We start from the raw sequence: 21087 nt of genomic DNA, 5'->3' as shown, positions 1-21087 counted from the left end.
TGTTGATGCTACTGCCTCCGTCTATCAGAACTCGCGAGAAACGTGTGGCTCGTCTATCCGTAGCAAAGGTGGCATCCAAGACCGAGGCATAGGAGCCCGGACTCGGCATCACCTCTGGGTGGTCAGCCCTGCTCCAGCTGATTCGCTTCTCGGACCAGTGCATGAACTCTGGCATCTCTGATGCTACAACATTCACCTCTTGTCGCTGCAGCCGCCTGCTGCGTCGATCGTCAGCCATACTGGTAAACGCCTTATGATTTTTCACAAAAAAAAGAGGAGCACAAAAAAGAGCGCCAAACAAAGAGCAAACAAAATACCAGAGTGGGCTTTTCCCTCGTTTCTGTGCCGCGCCGTGATTTTGTTAGTGTTCTATGTCAACGTTCTGGGAACGGGGGTCCCCATACTTGCTTCCCTGTGGCCCAGGGCGTGGCTCATCCAGCGGCCTGGTATAGCCGATCTTCATCAGCAAACACTCAAGACCCTCGCGTGGGGCCAAGCCTCGCAAGGTGGACGACACAAGACCTCCTCAGGGGCAGCCTCACTAGGCTGGCTCGCGAGGAGCGGAGAGATCAAGGCAAGAGGCACCTCGATAGGTCCACATGATGTGAGCCATGACGACCAAGGCCATGAGGGCGCCAGGCAGGCGCCAGCGTGCGCAGAGTATCGGTTTCCATATCGGTGCAATGATACCAAGACCAGCAGGACGGAGGTCATCATGGAGCCCACGATGGCGTCACCACCAGAGCCTTTGGCAGGCGAAGACCACCTTTTGTCAGGATAACTCGTACTAGTTTCCCCCTTCTAATTGGCCGTTGTGGGATCCCTTCCCGCCTAATATTTGGGAAGAGGACCCGGGCCTCTATAAATAGGACTAGCCACCACCATGGGGGGCGGATCTGGGACGGATCTCGGACGGATCTGGGACGGATCATTCAGATCATCCCCAACCACACAAGCTCATCGAGCTCGAGAACGCCTCTCCTCAGGAGGTTGTTCTTCCCTTGTACTTGTTCATCCCTAGCCTACAAGGCAATCTACCACACCAAACTGGAGTAGGGTATTACACCACATCGGTGGCCCGAACCAGTATAGACTCTGCTGTCCCTTGTTCCGTGGGTTCGGCGAGCTAGGCTTTGAGATCGTGGTGAGAGTGTGAGCCCAGGGGAGAGAGATCTTCGTGCGCACCCCAGAGTTCGAACCTGAAGGGTTTTGCCGCAACCCGTAATCCAACATTTGGCGCGCCAGGTAGGGGTGCGCTGAAGCTTTTCTTCCATCGATCCACGCTCCGCTGATCCACCACATCCATGGCGGACGCACGCCGAGTGCTGAGCCGCCCTCACTGCCCGTGTCGCTCAGACAGCTCGTATTGGTGGGCCTCCCTATCATTCTCCATCACCCACCACAAACGCCGCCACCGGCACGGCGGGAAACGAGCAGCAAGCGTTATCACCGCACCCCTCTGTGCGGCGGGGCGGCCGCACCACCACCCCGTCGCTGACTCCGGCTGGCTCATCATCCCATGCTCGTCGCGCACCGACGGACGCGCAGGCCGCGCTGCTCATGGCACGTAAGCTCCTACGCGACCGCCTGGTCGATGACCTCTACGAGGACTGGCTAGACCGCATCGCCGAGCTGGTCAGCGCCTTTGGGGGCTCGCCCGCACCATCTGTCTCGCTGCCTCGCCCTCCCCAGTTGTGGGCGATGTAGCTCATGGAGTGCCTTCGCCAGCCCCGCACCAAGACGGTGTCCTAGCACCACGATGTGAGGCCCCTTGGCACGACCCGTCACGCCGGGTGTCCATGCGCGAAGAAGGAAGCTTCCAAGAAGTTCCCCGGCTGCCAGAAAACGCTCCTGCACTCCCGGCGCCACCACGTCAAGACCATGTGCCTCCTGCGATGGTGGTGTGTTGGTATCAAGATCAAGCCTCGCCCCCGCGACGGGCCCCGGTGGTCATAGCATGCTGTCGTGCCTTCACTCCAGAGCTGCGTAGCATAGTCTAGCCAGGCAAGTTCAAGCCAGACCTACGTCTGCGCTACGACGGCACCCCTGAACCTGCGGAGCTCTTGCAGCTCTATGAGCTAAGCATCGACGCGGCCAACGGCGACGAGAAAGTCATGGCGAACTAGTTTCCCATGGCTCTCAAGCATGATGCTTGGTCGTGGCTCCTCAACTTGCCCCAGGGTCAACCTCCTCCTGGGGTGAGATGCGCGACTGCTTCATCGCCAACTTCCAGGGCACTCGTGACCGCCCACCGGTCGTGGGTAACCTGCGCCGCATCAAACAGTAGCCAGGAGAGACCCTACAGAAGTACATTCAGTGCTTCAACAATGTTCGCCTCAAGATTCGCAAGGTAACAGACGAGGCCATCATCTTAGCGTTCTCTGATGGCGTCTGGTACGTCAAGATGAAGGAGGAGCTCTCCATCCCCGAGGAGCTGTGCACGGCCCTGGAGATGTTTAACATGGCGACCAAGTGCGCAAGAGCCGAGGAGGGGCGCCTCTCCCTCCTCGAGCTCCCTGCTGCCGACCTAGAAGAGAAGAAAGCCAAGGCCAAGGATGTGAAGCGCAAGGGGGCTACCGTGCTCGCGGTAGAGCCAGAGATGAAGCGCGGTCGCGACCACCCTGAGTCATCCAAGGCCAACTGCCCGTTCTGCGCCTTCCACAACGTACACAGCCACAACACCAACGACTGCCGAGAGCTCAGGGCCATTCGAGATGGACGCTTCGGTCGACATCTCGAGCGTAGTGACCGGGGATACGGCCGAGGAGGAGGAGGACGAAGTGGGGGACGCTGGGACACCGCGGCCCCCGTCAGGAGTGGCGCAACTGGCCTCGTGAGGACCGCTGGTAGGAACAGCCTCGTGAGGGAGCCTGGAGGGACCAACCTCGTGAGGACCGCCCTAAGGGCAATGCTGGCCTCCCTTCGTTGTCGCCACCGTCGTCCTTGATCCGGAGATAGAAGAAGTGGCGCAGCAGCGCCATGAACAACATCACCCCGATGTATGCCTCATAGTAGAAGGCGAAGATCGATAGAAGGAGGACAAAGTTGGGATGAAGATGGAGGGCATGCAATTTGTAATGGGTAAGGACGGAGTAGAAGAAATCAGAGAAGGGGGAACCAACCCCGCGACAACGCTGCCCATTAAGAAGGGATAGAAGGTGCTGCCCGAGGCCTCCGGCTGGGCGGAGCCAACCCGAGTGCGGTCTTCCTCTTCTCCTCGCTGCCCTCCGCTGTTATCAGAAGCGCGACAGCGAGGTTCTTCTCCGAGACGCTAGGCGCGCTCAGGGCTGGCTCATACCCGAAGGGCGGAAGGGTGGCCTTTGCCTTTCTAGGCGCCATCGATGGCGAACTTGGAGGAGGATTGGTGCAGATCTGGAGGCTAGGGAGCGGAGGAGCGGGAAATGGGATTGGGAGCAAGATGAAGGCAAGCTGATGTAGGGTAGAACCCCAATCGGCCGATCTTTCATGAAAGGAGCGGATCCCGCGAAGAACATGGAGAATACGAGGGGAAGTGAGGGAAAACACAAGAGAAACACAAGAGAATCACTAAACCAACACAAGAAAGTCACACATGTGCTAGATCCTCGGATACATAGAGTTCACACGGTACACGATCAACTAAGGACGATACAAGGGTAATAGTCTTCTCCGTGAGGAGGCCTTGATGTTCTTCTCCGCAAGGAGGTCTTGAAACAAAAGCTTATTCTATTATTTTTTTGTATGGCCACAATGCAGAATGCACAAACCAAGATAGCGATTGGGTATATGTAGGAACAAAGTTGAGGCACATGAGATGATATGATACCAATATGATATGGTATGTATGCAATGTATGGTGTAGATCACTAATGTGCACAAGTAACGTTGCCGGCAATACTCAAATGGCTAGTCTCGATAGGCAAGTAACACAAAATGGGCTAGGGGTTATCAATGCAATGGCAAGGGAATATACAATGGAGGGATACCACGATACCAAGATGATATGGAGGTTACCGTCCATGGCAATGATGAGTGGCGGTGATCTTGATGGAGATACCAAGATGATGGATACTCGTCCCTAAGTAGCCGAAACACCTTAGGAAACGAAAAAAACGCGAACTCAAAATCTCAAATGTCAAATGGTGGTAGCAAAATTGGGTTAAATCGGCGCGGAAGAAGTGTATGGTTGGTTAGCCTATGCAGAAGAGGTGGTGGTGGTTGATGAAGAAGCAACCATCCCTAAGTAACCTAGACACCTTAGGAGACTCAAATCACTCCTCAATCAACCACTAATGCGATGGGGATCAATATTGGTTAGGTTGCGGAAGCGGTGGTGGTGTAGTGGATGATGTGGTGGAAGCCCTAGGCAAAGATGCCAAAGTTAACATTTGATGGAGTCAAATGATATTGGTGGTATTTTTTTGGGAAGGGGGATGTCAAGAGCTTCAAAACGAGCTAAAGAACGTCAAAATCGGAGTTCGGATGAATTAGCTATGGTCGAAACAAAATTTGAGTGAAATCAGTTTTTACAGGTTACGGACGTTCGGACAAGGTCGGATGTCCGGGGGCTGGACGTCCGGGCGGGCTCAGAAATCCGTAAATTCGGCTCAGGTTAGGGGTTTCGGTCGTCCGGAAATGGTCGGACGTCTGGTCATTCTAGGGGCTTCGAACGTCCGAAAAGTGTCGATCGTCCGGGGGTCGGGGTCAATGCGAGATGTGAGATCCGGGGCACGATTTTGGGCGGAAAATGATGATTTTGGGATCAAAATTGATGAGATTTCGTGGATGGAAAGTGGGCAAAATTGGGGAGATGCTAGATCCACTTGAAACCAGGCAAATCCGTGGATCAAATCCAACAGAACTTCGTCAAACCAACAAATCACAAAAAAAATTGGGGCTATTTTTGGTGAGGATTTTCGAAATTGGGGAAGAACACAACAAAATTAGGCTAGAAAACAACGAGGGGAGGCTCTGAAATCGTGATCAACGTGGCTCTAATACCAAGATGATGTAGGGTAGGAACCCTATGGGCTGATCTTTCACCAAAGGAGCGGAATCCCGCGAAGAACACGATGAATGCGAGGGGAAAAGAGGGGAAACACAAGTGAAACACAAGAGAATCAATAAACCAACACAAGAAAGCCACACATGTGCTAGATCCTTGGATACATAAGAGTTCACACGGTACACGATCAACTAGGGACGATACAAGGGTAATGGTCTTCTCCGTGAGGAAGTCTTGATATTCTTCTCCGCAAGGAGGTCTTGAATCCAAAGGGGTCTTCTACGAAGAGGCCGCGGTCTCTCACGAGGGTAGATCCGATGTGGATGAGCGTAGCTCCATCTCTCAAAATGAGCTAAACCAACGCTAACCCTAGAAAGTTGGACGAGGTGGAGTATATATAATCTTAGTGCAAAAGAGGGGGGCTGAAGGGGTACATGGGCTGTGGCCCAACACAAAACGGTGCACAGGCATCGGACGTCCGGGAGTCACCGGTCGACCGGAGGCTCGCGAGGGTCCGGACGTCCGGTGCCTGTCGGACGTTCGTAGATTCGGCTCTGGTGGTCTTCGGTCGGACGTCCGGTCGGGGTCGGTCGTCCGAGGAGCGTCGGTCGTCTGGGTGGCGTCGGATGTCCATCTGTTTTGGCTCGGGTGTGGCAGTGTCGGTCGTCCAGAGGAGGCCGGACGTCCAGAGCCTGGAGGTCGCCGGACATTCGGGGTTCGTCGGTCGTCCGGAGCCTGGAGACTTTGAGTAGTTCTTCTTCGTCTCCGTCTTCACGTCCATCTTCCTCTTCTTCTTCTCCTTGCTCCTTAGCTTCTCCATGATACCTGAGAATGCACAAAGTGTCCGTATGAGGTAGTAGCCATGTCTCATGTGCATCAATGTGGAAATGTGAGAGGAGAGATGTCACCTCGGTTTCAAGGGCTCTTCCACGTGCTCGTGTCATGGGTCCAAGAGGTGTCATAGGAGATGTAGTTGGGTCTATGGGGATGGCCTTGGGATGCTCCGCATCATCAGATGATGTAGGATAGAACCCCAATTGGCCGATCTTTCGCGAAAGGAGCGGATCTCGCGAAGAACACGGAGAACACGAGGGGAAAGAGAGGGAAAACACAAGAGAATCACTAAACCAACACAAGAAAGTCACAGATGTGCTAGATACTCGGATACATAGAGTTCACACTATACACGATCAACTAAGGATGATACAAGGGTAACGGTCTTCTCCGTGAGGAGGTCCTGGTGTTCTTCTCCGCAAGGAGGTCTTGAATCCAAAGGGATTTTCTCCAAAGAGCCCGCGGTCTCTCACGAGGAGTAGATCTGATGTGGATGAGCGTAGCTCTATCTCTCAAAATGAGCTAAACCAACGCTAACCCTAGAAAGGAGGAGGGAGAGGTCTATTTATAGTCTTAGTGCAAATGGGGGGTGAAGTAAAGGGATACATGGGCTGCGGCCCAACACATCGCAGCGCATAGGCGCCGGTTGTCCGACAGGTACCGGACGTCCGGTGGCTCGCGAGGGTCCGGTCGTCCGGTACTTGTCAGACGTCCGACGTTTTGGCTCAGTTGAGGTGGCGCCGGATTTCCGGGGATGGTCGGACGTCCAAACGCTGGAGTGTGTCGGATGTCCGGGACTTGTCGGACGTCCGCTCATTTTGGCTCGGGTGCGGGATCGCCGGTAGTCCGGTCTGGGCCGGTCGTCTGGTGGGTCTTCAGGCATCGGACGTCCGGTCCCGACGGGTCGTCCGGTGGCTGGAGCTTCTTCCGTGGCCCTTCTTCTTGTTCCTCGCGCTTGGTGTCCTCGCCTTCTTGTCCATGGGCTTCCTCTTGGTTCCTAGTCATGCATAGCACACATGTTTGAGGTAGTAGCCATGTCTCACATATGGAAAGTGATGGTTCGAAGAGGGGCGAGTTCACCTTGTGTCCAATGGTGCCTAGTTGAGGTCTCGTCTTATGTTCTGTTGGGTCTTGGAGAGTAGTCGGAGTGTACATGGGGATGAACGTGGGATGCTCCGCATCATCTCCCCCCCTTGGGAAAGATCCGACCTCAGATCGTGATCCTCATCACCATGGGAACGGTTGTCGTGGACGGACTTGTAGTTGGACGAAGTGGAAGTCATGGCGCAATCCAAGTACTCCAAGGTGTCGCCTGAGGAGTATACATGCAAAAAGAGCAAACACAAACAACACTTGGAAATACAATTGTTAGAGCACACAAAGGGTCCATCATGTAAGAATGAGTTTGTTCGACAAGATTGTTCATGACAAAGGGCATGAAGCTTATGAAGATGATATATAATGATATGCAAAGCATTGATGGGAACAATAGGATTTGTAGTATGCACAAAGGTGCGGTGAATGTGATCAAAGCAACCATTGTGCAAAATGATGTCATAATGGGACGGTTTATCAAAAGCATGAACATGGTAATGGGTGCTCAAAATGAGTATGTGATCATGCAATTGATGATGGGCAATATGATCATGATGTCTGAATATGCCATCAAGGTAGATCACAACAAATTTGCTAAGAAAATGCACAAGCTCATATATCATGGATGACATGGGAATACAAGATGCAACAAGGCAATCATAATATGAGTCAATCCATGCATAAGATGCAAATTTGTCATGAGTGTGAGATGTCCAATGAGCATGACATGTGTGAGCACAATCAACAAATATGGAGGTGTTGGTGTACCAATGCTCGATGTTGTGGCATGCGTGGAGGTTCGAAGGTGCTTCCAATAAGTCTGTGTGCTCCTCAATGTGAAGGTCCATAGAGTCAATCTTCAATGTCTTTCCTCCGTTTGCGAGATGTACCATGTAGACAACAAGAAGGAAACAACAATGAAAGAGTGACCCATCCAATATGCATATTTGAGGATGGCTCGAAGGGAAGGAGTTCACCTTTAGGAGATTATCACAAATGTTGGTGTTGCAAATCGTGTATGCCTTCACATGACCAAATTGTCGCTTGACGGTATCACCCTGTGAATCCATCAAAATGAAAGAACATGACAAACACTCGGAAAAACAAATGAGGTTAGCGGAGATGCAAAACCTATCATTTGTGTGGTAAAATACCCAAAAAGTGGATGCATCATGCTCATCATAAGAAAGGACAAGGGAGCATTTCATAGTATGGAGGCATATGATGCGAAAACAACCAAATGCAATAGGCTCAATCAAACAAGCATGCATCACAAGTAAGATGTCCAAGTCTCCACGATCAATAAGCATAGCAAGTTGGCACTCAATACAAGTGGATATGAGAGATGCCACTAATGGAAACAAGAGACAATGATCAAGACAAATCAAGTGAGAGGCATGAACATATACGTCATCAACCCAAGAAAGCAAGTAGTAATGGAATATGGGTGATGCGACAAAGCAAGCAATCATATGAATCAAGGCAAGCAAGCTAGTAGTGCGAAGATGCAACATATTAGAAGGAATCATGTCAAGTATGTCATGTGTGCAAATGGTGGGCATGAATAATGCACGTGACATATCACAAGCATGAAGGCAAGATATGAGCAAAATATCATCAATGTATTGGCGAGAGGCCCTATGTAAATAGCAATGGGACATCATGACTCTCCGAACACAACAAACAACAATAGCATGAGGCACATGATAAACATGGCAATAGCAACAAGGATCTCCACCAAGCATGCAAATACACATATGAGTAGTAAAATGGTCAATCATGGGTAGATGCAAGAAATGGTCACAATTGCATGCCGAAGGCATAGAAATAGGCATATCATGCAAAGTGAACACAACATAATGACCATGAAGCGACAAGCGGTATATAGCACATAGCCGTGTGAGAGCCAAGTGAAAGAGATGCGTGTAGTCGTTGCACGAAGAGGGCGGTGGGAAGGATAGTTCATGGGATCCCAAGTCATCTTTGCTCTCAAGAGCTCGTTTCGTCAACTCTTGGGATTGAGAGGTTGACGAGTATACGTGAGTACCTACACAAAACAAAGACAAAGGGGAAATTCTGTGTGTGTGGTAGATGAACACATCATCCATCATGATGCGCACGTGCTTGTGTTGGTTAGCACAAAATATCCAATGCTCGAATAAATGAGATGCGTGATATAGAAACATGTCATCCATCATGGTAGGTTTATTGTTATGTATAGCATAATGGAGACTCAAAGGATGTAATGCATCACTCACAACATGTAGAGCATTGTTATTCATGGAATGCATATGGTGCAAGCAATTATGGGAATCATGCAATTTATGGAATGCATCAAAATCTCCTAATATGTATGAGGAAACTATGGGGGTCTCCTCATGATCATTAGTAGAAACATCACACGGAGAATATTGACAACATCCAAAACAATGGATATTTGGAACATTGTGATCATGGCATGGCATAGTAGATGAATTGCACAAATCATGTAAAGGAAGCATGGCAATATCATCGCATGAAAAACAAAAGCCAATGACCATCATCTCGTGATCTATTCCATAAGTGCAAATGGGATTTATTGTAATGGGGCATGCATAGTTACTATGTTGAGATTGAAATGATGCATTATGGGAGATCTCACTCATAGCATATGACAAGTTCAATGGATTGTCAAACATGATGTGACCAATAGATTTTTCACATGATACCGTATGAAGCATAGCATCACAACTAGGCAAATCAACATGCTCATCATCATATTCATCATAAATTGGTAAGTCATGGCATGAAGAATTTGCACTAGCATGAAGCATGGGAATAGGTGTTTCAACATCATGCAAGCAATCATTCGCAAGATAGTCCACTAGTGGGACAAGAGAAGCACAATCACCTATGTTACCTCTGGAGCACCGCTCATGTGTTGTAGGTGAGGTGTCGAAGACTGAGTCGTGGTCATCTTCATCTTGATGGAACCATGTGGGGGTGCATCATCATCCACCATGGCCATCGTTATCTCCATTGGAGGCATGGACTCGTCGAGGATAGGCATGTCGTCATGTAGGAGATCTAGCACCAACGAAGAAAACACACTCAAAGTAGGGGTTAAGTCGTTAGGAATCATAGTGGGCTCACATGCCGTGTCAACTACCTCACTCACTAAGTGTGGTGGCTCACTCACTCCCTCTTGGATGCTCTCAAGTGTGGGGCTAGTGGTGGTCACACTCATCCTCTCATAGGAAATGCACTCATTGTCACAAATGGTGGAGTCACTCATATCACTCATGGTGGGGTGGCTCTCCTCAGATGGGAATGGGGGCATCTCTTTATGTGTGGGTGTTGGAGAGATGTTGGTGCAAATGTCTCCATGCTCAATCATGTCGTAGTTGTAGCCGTGGATGAAGGCCGAAGATGGCACATCATCACTCTCCTCTAAGACCAAAGATAAGGTCTCATGTGCGGTTTTATAGCTTGACTCGGAGTATGAGTCCAATGTGGGTGCCGTCTTCATGTTGTTGAAGAGGTTCATGCTCGTCGACGTGGTCGAAGGGGATGGCCCTTGCTCGACCTTCTTGTCACCGTCTTGTTGTTGGAGGCCCATATGATGTGGCACCTCATATCTCATCTCCATGACCGAAGGGAATGTCTCATGCTCAGCCATCTTCCTTGGGGGCCTTCCGAAGATGGAAGTGTCATCCTCGCTCGTAGGGGGTCGCCTTGTACTTGAAGATGTCGATGTAGGCGAACTCATGGGAAGTAGGCAAAGATGTCGTACATCCGAAGGCGAAGATTCCTTGAGAACACTTGGCGAAGATGCCGAAGTGGTGGTGGTAGTTGTAGCTCCGTCTTGGTGGTGCTCGTCTTGCGGTCTTTTCTTTTGCTCATGAAGCTTGGACTTGGCGTGCAGTAGAGCTTGTTGGGACTTGTACATTTGTGCTTGGCGAGCATCTTCATGATGATGGTATCGTTGTCGCACTTGAGCTTGTAGTAGATGTTGTTCGTCGTCGTCGTGCACACGTTTCTCAGAGGTGACTTGCCCTTCATGGCGAGGTGGATCACGAACGTGATGGTGGTCACCATAGAGATGTGGACGTGGACGACTTGTGCTTGCATCATTTTTGTGCTCCGAAGACTTGTGACTTGAACGTCGCCGCCTTGAGGATGATGAAGGGGAAGAACGGTTGATCAACAAGGTTCCAATCTCCTCCATCCTTGCATCTTGCTCCTCCTTGTGTGTGGAAAGCTTGTTGTCGATGTAGTCCCTTTTCCTTGCTTCAGAGTGACGAATGTCGATGGAGAGGTTCTCGGTGTGCTCTCGCAATCTTGATTGTGCGCCTTGCATTTGTCGTTGTAGATCGAAGATTGATGCTTTGGTGATGTAGTTGTTCACTCCGTCGTTGTTGTGGAAGACCGGAGATGAAATGCCTTGCCTATCCATCACTCCAATAGAAAAATGTGAGTGGAAGAAAGAGAAGAACGAATACCAAATGTACCTTGACCGAAGTTGAAAGTGGATCAATGATCACTCCAATGTGGACAAGGAAATAGCACAATTGGTACCAATTCTTGTCGGTTTCTCACACCTACACAAATAAGGCTTATGGTGGAGCTCGGTGAGGATAGTGGCACAAAAATTTGATGCAAAATGTTAGCAAGAGTCACTAATGTTGAAAGAGATTCACAAATTCACAAGTGAAACAAGTAGACCAATAGCAATATGTGGCACATGGAAACACACACACGGATAGATAAATGGGTCGTGCAACCAAGGATGCGCACAAAATGTGGAATCCACGGAAAACGCTCGTGTTGCACAACTCAAGAGAGACGCTAGCACGATTGCTCAATAGGCGGATACGACACTTGTGCACAACCTCTAAGATGGCAAAATGGATAACTTTCTATCCCAAGTATGCTATGTGTGTATGGTTCCCGGTGTTTCTCACAAGGTGATCCAAGATGATCTTATATGCAATGTGGTATGATGCTATGGCTATTGCTTATGAGCTCTTTGTTCACTCTTTTGCTTAAAAGCTTATTCTTGTTTTTTTTGTATGGCCACTTTGGCACAATGCACAAACCAAGATAGCAATTGTATATATGCAGGAACAAACTTGAGGCACAAGAGATGATATGATGATACCAATATGATACGATATATATGCAATGGGAGGTGTAGATTACTAATGTGCACAAGTAACGTTGTCGACAATACTCAAATGGCTAGTATCGATAGGCAAGTGACGCAAAATGGGCTAGGGGTTATAAATGCAATGGCAAGGGAATATACAATGGAGGGATACCACGATACCAAGATGATATGGAGGTTACCGCCCCTGTCGATGATGAGTGGCGGTGATCTTGATGGAGATACCAAGATGATGGAGGCTCGTCCCTAAGTAGCCGAAACACCTTAGGAAATGGAAAAATTGCGAACTCAAAATCTCAAATGTCAAATGTCAAATGGTGGTAGCGGGAATGCGATGGTGGTTTTGTGAAAGCTCAATGGAATTGCGGAATGGCAATGATGGGTTGTGGAGTACGCAATGCGGAAATGGAGGGTAAGGTGGTGGACTATACACGGTGTCGGTGTTGGAAGAAAGGTCCCTAAGTAGCCAAAACACCTTAGGAGACACAACTCTCAACACAAAAAAAATTGGGTTAAGTCGGTGTGGAAGAAGTGTATGGTTGGTAAGCCTATGCGGAAGTGGTGGTGGTGGTTGATGAAGAAGAAACCGTCCATAAGTAGCTTATGATAAGGTGTCCCGTCTTTCGATGAGATGGTGGATTTCGCTTTGGTGGAAGTCGACTTTGACGATCCGACTACGAACGTGCGAGGACGTCGCGCCTTAGCAATCGCTAAACCAACTCCGAGAGGTTATTGACCACGCCGGAGCACGATCAACCTGACCACGAGGGTCTGTTTCCTGCGAGCAAACGAAGAACAAGCAAGAAACTAAGATTGCAATCTGGATATTGCGAATATAAGATGAAAGCTTTATTGATCAAGGTGGGGTTCTGTGACGCCTTTGTCTGGTCGTTGAACACAAACGAAGTACGCGAAGTTGCAGCTATGGCGAACTTTTAATCTAAACAAAACCCAAGTCTAAACGATGCCCTAAGGGCTGTATATATGGAGGAAGAGGGGGGGAATTTCGTGGCCCTTGGTGGAGGGGTCCGAAATCAACCCTATCTCTTGTTTCCCCACACATACGGACTCTAAAAATAGCCTATACTTATGTATTTCGAAATTACATGGGCCTGGCCCAATAATAAGGTGACGCAGCACCTAAAATAGCCTCGGGACGAAATTTATGAAGTGGCATCTTGTATATTTCGTCCAAGGCTTCATGCACCCATTATGGTGGCTTCAAAGTCCTGAAATCATCACTTGTAACTCCGTTCTTGTTCCCCTTGCGCATGCCATCATCTCCATGCTTGTTCTTGCTCCAATGTTCATCCTTCTCCAAGCTAGGCCCTTCATTTGTAAGCAAAACAAATGTATCCAATTTAGGCAGCATCATATTCTCATGAACATTAGAATCATTACCAAGAAACGAAAGTACCTGGTAATTTAGTTGGCGTGCACGAGCTCTAGTAATTGGTCCAGTATGTATAGCAGCAGGGGCTGTGGGTGTAACAATTGTATTGATGTCCTCATCATCCTCCCCTTCTTGAAATGAAGTCGTCCTCGACGGAAGTTCATCTTCCTCACCCAAATAAGGCTTCAAATCTGCAATGTTAAAAGTGGGACTAACCCCAAAATCTACAGGCAGCTCAAGTTTATATGCATTATCATTTATTTTCTCTAACACCTTAAAGGGACCATCAGCACGTGGCATTAACTTTGATTTGCGCAAATCAGGAAATCTATCCTTACGCAAATGTAACCAAACAAGATCTCCAGGTGCAAACACAACATGTTTTCTACCCTTATCTCCAGCAAGTTTATATTTAGCATTCATACGCTCAATGTTTTCCTTAGTTAACTCATGCATTTTTAAAATCAATTCAGCACGTTGTTTAGCATCAAAATTAACCTTCTCCGAAGATGGAAGAGGCAACAAATCAATAGGTGCACGAGGTAGGAAACCATACACAACTTCAAAAGGGCACATCTTAGTAGTAGAATGCAATGAACGATTATAAGCAAATTCAATATGAGGCAAGCATTCCTCCCACATTTTCTTATTATTCTTCAAAACAGCCCTAAGCATAGTAGACAACGTTCTATTGACTACTTCAGTTTGTCCATCAGTTTGGGGGTGACAAGTAGTACTAAAAAGCAGTTTAGTCCCCAACTTAGCCCATAAACATCTCCAAAAGTGGCTAAGAAATTTAGTATCACGATCTGAAACAATAGTATTTGGCACACCATGCAAGCGAATAATTTCACGAAAGAACAAATCAGCAACATTAACAACATCATCGCTTTTATGACATGGTATAAAGTGTGCCATTTTCGAGAATCTATCCACGACAACAAATATGCTATCCCTCCCCTTCTTTGTTCGAGGTAAACCTAAAACAAAGTCCATAGATATATCCTCCCAAGGAACACTAGGTACAGGCAAAGGCATATATAAACCATGAGGATTGAGTCGTGACTTAGCTTTTTGACATGTAGTGCAGCGAGCAATAAAACGCTCAACATCCCGTCTCATCTTTGGCCAAAAGAAATGTGTAGCAAGTACGTCCTCCGTCTTCTTCACGCCAAAGTGTCCCATTAATCCTCCTCCATGCGCCTCCTGCAACAACAAAAGACGAACGGAGCTAGCTGGAATGCATAGCTTGTTAGCACGAAACACAAATCCATCGTTAACAACAAACTTGTTCCACATTCTTCCTTCTTTACAATTCTGCATTACATCTTTAAAATCAGCATCATGCACATATTGATCTTTGATGGTCTCCAAACCAAATATTTTGAAGTCAAGTTGTGAAAGCATAGTATAGCGACGAGACAATGCATCAGCAATAACATTTTCTTTTCCCTTCTTGTGTTTAATGACATAAGGGAAAGTCTCAATGAATTCAACCCATTTAGCATGTCTACGATTCAGTTTAGCTTGACTTTTAATATGTTTCAAAGATTCATGATCAGAATGTATAACAAATTCTTTGGGCCATAAATAATGTTGCCATGTTTCTAAAGTCCGAACAAGAGCATATAATTCTTTATCATAAGTAGAATAATTCAGACTAGGCCCACTCAATTTTTCAGAAAAGTATGCAACAGGTTTGCCATCTTGTAATAACACACCGCCTAATCCAATTCCACTAGCATCACATTCAAGCTCAAAAGTCTTATTAAAATCAGGAAGTTGGAGTAAAGGAGCATGTGTCAACTTATCTTTCAATACCGTGAAGGCTTCTTCCTGTGCGGTACCCCAAAGAAAAGGCACATCTTTCTTTGTAAGCTCATTGAGAGGTGCAGCAATGGTGCTGAAATCTCTCACAAAACGCCTATAGAATCCAGCGAGGCCAAGAAAACTCCTCACTTGTGTGACCGTTTTGGGCTGCGGACAACTCTCAATAGCTTCAATCTTGGCTTTATCAACTTCAATTCCCTGTGGAGTAACAACATAGCCAAGAAAAGATACTCGGTCGGTGCAAAAGGTGCACTTCCCAAGGTTACCAAACAAACGTGCATCACGTAGAGCAATAAAAACAGCACGTAAATGTTCCAAATGTTCTTCCAAAGATCTGCTATAAATCAATATGTCATCAAAGTAAACTACCACAAATCGTCCAATGAAAGCACGTAAAACTTCGTTCATTAATCTCATGAAAGTACTAGGTGCATTAGTTAACCCAAAAGGCATGACTAACCACTCATATAATCCAAACTTAGTTTTAAATGCTGTTTTCCATTCATCTCCCAATTTCATACGAATTTGATGGTAGCCACTACGCAAATCAACTTTGGAGAATATTGTAGAGCCACTCAATTCATCAAGCATATCATCTAGCCTAGGAATAGGATGACGATAACGAATAGTAATATTATTAATGCCTCTACAATCAACACACATACGTGATGTACCATCCTTTTTCGGCACTAGAATAATAGGAACAGCACAAGGACTAAGGGATTCGCGTATATAACCTTTGTCGAGAAGCTCTTGTACTTGACGCATAATCTCCTTCGTCTCCTCTGGATTGGTACGGTATGGTGCACGGTTTGGCAGTGAAGCACCGGGAATTAAGTCAATCTGATGCTCAATCCCTCGAATAGGCGGTAATCCCGGTGGCACGTCTTGTGGAAAAACGTCAGCGAACTCCTGCAAAATGTTAGTGACAGCAGGAGGCAAAGAGGAAGGCACGTCCTCGAATGAAAATAATGCCTCTTTGCACACAAAAGCATAGCAAACAGATTTGCTGAAATCTAGCTCATCAATATCAGATTTGGTGGCAAATAAACATGCACTTTTCAATTTAATTTCAGAAGCAACACTAGATGGTTTATTATTAGGCTTCATTTGTTGCTCAAATTCTTTTGCCACAATCTGATTTTCACTCTTATTCTTCTCCTGTTTTGCTTTATTAGCTCTATTAATATCATCTTTCAAAATGGAATCAGGAGTCATAGGAAGCAAAGTAATATTTTTATCCTTATGAACAAGAGTATAGTGATTGTTTCTACCATGGTGTACAGAATTTTTATCAAATTGCCATGGTCTACCAAGTAATAAGGAACATGCTTGCATAGGTACCACATCACAATCAACATAATCAGCATATGTAGAGATACTAAAATGCACACGAACAGTACGTGTTACCTTAACCTTGCCGCTGTTGTTGAACCATTGGATGTAGTAAGGATGTGGATGTGGTCTTGTGGTGAGAGAAAGCTTCTCCACCATCTCCATGCTAGCCAAGTTGTTGCAGCTCCCTCCGTCTATTATGACGCGCACAGAACGTTCCTTCACAACTCCCTTGGTATGGAACAAATTGTGCCTCTGATTTTGCTCAGCTTGTGTGACCTGCACACTCAAAACACGTTGAGCAACTAAACATTCATACCTGTCAGCGTCTTCAGGAGCCATGTATTGCGTCTCATGATCAGAATCATCTCCACCATGTTCTTCACGTGTAATAAGAGCCAAAGTCTCCTCATCATAGTCACTAGCGGACTCATATCCACCATCCGCGGTAGCAATCATCACACGCGGAGATTTGCATTCCCTCGCATAATGACCTCCTCCCTTACAACGACGACAAATAATATCACTTGTGTGCCCTGTTGATGCCATGGAAGAAGAAGAACGCTGTGCAGGCCCCGCAGGTGCGCTCTTGGCAGATAATGGTGGTTGTGCCTGTTTTCTTGTATCACGACTGGAGGAGGCACCTGATTGAGGTGCTGGTGCAGTGAAGTAGAAGATGCACGCGGTGTCCATGATGAAGGTCGGCCTGCAGAAAAGTTAGTTCGCGCCAATGCTTGTCGATCCTGCACTTCACGTTCAGCTTTACAAGCAAGATGGAATAAACGAGTGATATTAGTATACTCCTTATAGTCTAGAATGGTCTGAATCTCTCTATTTAATCCACCCAGAAAACGTGCAAGCATAGCTTCATTCTCCTCAACAATACCACATCTAATCATGCCAGTTTGTAATTCCTGATAATATTCTTCTACAGAATTTTTCCCTTGTCTTAAACGCTGCAATTTTTGAAGCAATTCACGTTGATAATATGGTGGAACCCAACGCGTACGCATAGCAGTTTTCAAAGCAGCCCAAGTAGTTGGAATAGGATATAATCTACAATGTTCAGACCACCATACACATGCAAAACTAGTGAAAGCACAAACAGCAGCAGCAACTCGTCTCTCCTCAGGATATTGTAAACATGTAAATCGTTGTTCAGTTTCTAACTCCCAAGTAAGATATATATCAGGAACATATCTACCCTCAAATGGTGGAATATTCAATTTCAGTTTAGGAATATGGACATCATCTCGTACCTGAGGTGGTGGTGCAGGCCTACCATTACGAATATATACCTGAGGTCGACCTGCTGGTGGTGGTACAGGTGGCTGCATGTAGTGTTGATTTTGATCAACCTCATCCTCATAATCTCCCACATAATCATCCTCCTCCGCATCAGCAGCAGGAGCCACAGAAGTATCAACAGCAGCACCAACAGTTTGGCCAAACGCAAGAGGAACACGGCTTGCTCGGCGGAGGTCTGCTTCGCGACGTGGAGGTAGTCGTTGTTGTTGTTGTTGGAGAGGTGCGTTAGGTGCAGCGGGTGGTGGTGGTGGAAGACGCGCGAGCAATTCATTAAACTTGTTATCGAGCTTTGTTTCGAACGTCTTCTCAAGGCCAGTGATCTTCTCCATGGCCTCTTCAAAATTGTTCAGCACATCTTGCACCTGTTCAGTCATCATTTGCTGAAACTTATCATGAAGCTCCTTGTTCGATAAATTCTCCCAGTCAATCTCGTCGGCTTGTGATCCTGGCATGGTTAGCAGCAATAGAAACACACAAGAATATGATCCTACAGACTACTAAGAAGTGGTGGTGGTGTATCACAAATCCGTCAAGCAAATCTCAAATTCTTACCAGTTCTTACCCAGCAGCAGGCGGTGATCGGCAACCGTTGTAGTCAAAAACTCTCAAAGCTTGGATAGAGCGATTACCAGGGAGAGTCAAACACACGACGTAGATGTATGTGGAGCTGGGAAGGCTTATAGTATGGTAGCAAAAAGGGTCAGCAATAATCAATTCAGAGATGCAAAGTTGAATAAACGCTCAACGACGGTACTGTGCTGGTCCTAGGCTAGACTGTGCTAGAGACGCGAGCCTAGAACACCAACAAAATCACGGCGCGCACGTAAACAAGGGAAAAGCACACTCTGAATTTTTTTTTCGCTCTTTTTTTTTGCGCTGTTTTTTTTTGCGCTCTTTTTTTTTGCGAAAAATCACTATAATGGCGAGTGTCTCAAAACTCTTCCTAGCTCAAACTGACAGGATGGGCACGAAATTTTTTCGACCAAATTTTTTTTTTTGACTGCCCGGACCCAAAAACTGGAAACGGGTCAAAAAAAACTTCCTATAATGGCACCTGTCTCAAAACACTCAGAAACACCTAAAAATAGGATAGCCAGAATTTTTTTCGAAAAATGCGTTTTCGAAAAATTTTGGGCCTAAACGGAGCGTGGCTACCCGACTCTTTTTTTTTCCGAAACCTACTCCGGCAAGGAAACACGAATCGGAATCTAGATGGATCTCGAAAACAAACCTAATATGCAAGGAACTCGGATTGGTGGTGGATATATGGTGGTGGTATATGGCAGCGGTGGTGGTAGCGGTGGTAGTATATGGATATGGATGATCGGTGGTGGTATATGGATACGGATTGGTGGTGGTATGGATACGGATTCAGAGCGGTGGTGGTAGATGGACAGGGGCGATGATGATGGTGCGGCGGCGGCGTGACAACTTATGACCAGAACTCGAAACTCTAAAAGACTAGACTCTAAGACCAGCAACTAGACACGACGATGCAACCGCAAATTCAACAAAGCAAAACCCTAAAAAGATTATGCAAAGGCTCAGATTGGTTCGGATATGATGAACTAACCCTAATTTTTTTTGGCTTTTTCGTGGACTGTAGGTATGAAGAACAGACTCGATCTAAACTACGAAAAACTGTAAAATCTCACCGAGCAACCTGGAAATCTGATACCACTTGATAGAGGCAAAGGTGTCCCGTCTTTCGATGAGATGATGGATATCGCTTTGGTGGAAGTCGACTTTGACGATCCGACTACGAACGTGCGAGGACGTCGCGCCTTAGCAATCGCTAAACCAACTCCGAGAGGTTATTGACCACGCCGGAGCACGATCAACCTGACCACGAGGGTCTGTTTCCTGCGAGCAAACGAAGAACAAGCAAGAAACTAAGATTGCAATCTGGATATTGCGAATATAAGATGAAAGCTTTATTGATCAAGGTGGGGTTCTGTGACGCCTTTGTCTGGTCGTTGAACACAAACGAAGTACGCGAAGTTGCAGCTATGGCGAACTTTTAATCTAAACAAAACCCAAAGTCTAAACGATGCCCTAAGGGCTGTATATATGGAGGAAGAGGGGGGGAATTTCGTGGCCCTTGGTGGAGGGGTCCGAAATCAACCCTATCTCTTGTTTCCCCACACATACGGACTCTAAAAATAGCCTATACTTATGTATTTCGAAATTACGTGGGCCTGGCCCAATAATAAGGTGACGCAGCACCTAAAATAGCCTCGGGACGAAATTTATGAAGTGGCATCTTGTATATTTCGTCCAAGGCTTCATGCACCCATTATGGTGGCTTCAAAGTCCTGAAATCATCACTTGTAACTCCGTTCTTGTTCCCCTTGCGCATGCCATCATCTCCATGCTTGTTCTTGCTCCAATGTTCATCCTTCTCCAAGCTAGGCCCTTCATTTGTAAGAAAAACAAATGTATCCAATTTAGGCAGCATCATATTCTCATGAACATTAGAATCATTACCAAGAAACGAAAGTACCTAGTAATTTAGTTGGCGTGCACGAGCTCTAGTAATTGGTCCAGTATGTATAGCAGCAGGGGCTGTGGGTGTAACAATTGTATTGATTTCCTCATCAACAACTCTCAACACAAACAAAATTGGGTTATGTCGGTGTGGAAGAAGTGTATGGTTGGTAAGCCTATGCGGAAGTGGTGGTGGTGGTTGATGAATAAGCAACCGTCCCTAAGTGGCCTGGACACCTTAGGAGACTCAAATCACTCCTCAAGCAACCACTAACGCGATGGGATCAATATTGGTTAGGTTGCGGAAGTCGGTGGTGGTGTAGCGGATGATGTGGTGGAAGACCTAGGCAAAGATGCCAAAGTCTTAAATATTTGATGGAGTCAAATGGTGATGGTAGTAGTTTTGTGGGAAGGGGGATGTAAAGAGCTTCAAAACGAGTTAAAGAACGTCAAAATCGGAGTTCGGATGAATTAGTTATGGCCGAAACAAAAGTCAGCTGAAATCTGAAACTACAGGTTACGGACGTCCGGACAAGGTCGGATGTCCGGGGGCCGGACGTCCGGGAGGGCTCGGAAATCCATAAATTCGGCTCGGGTTAGGGATTTCGGTCGTCTGGAAAAGGTCGGACGTCCGGTCGTTCCAGGGGCTCCGGACGTCCGTCAAGTGTCGGTCGT

The sequence above is a fragment of the Triticum aestivum genome, chromosome 6A (assembly GCF_018294505.1).
Source record: "Triticum aestivum cultivar Chinese Spring chromosome 6A, IWGSC CS RefSeq v2.1, whole genome shotgun sequence".
Classification (NCBI taxonomy): domain Eukaryota; kingdom Viridiplantae; phylum Streptophyta; class Magnoliopsida; order Poales; family Poaceae; genus Triticum; species Triticum aestivum.
The sequence above is the reverse complement of the archived record's forward strand: the minus strand, read 5'-3'. Positions refer to the sequence as shown.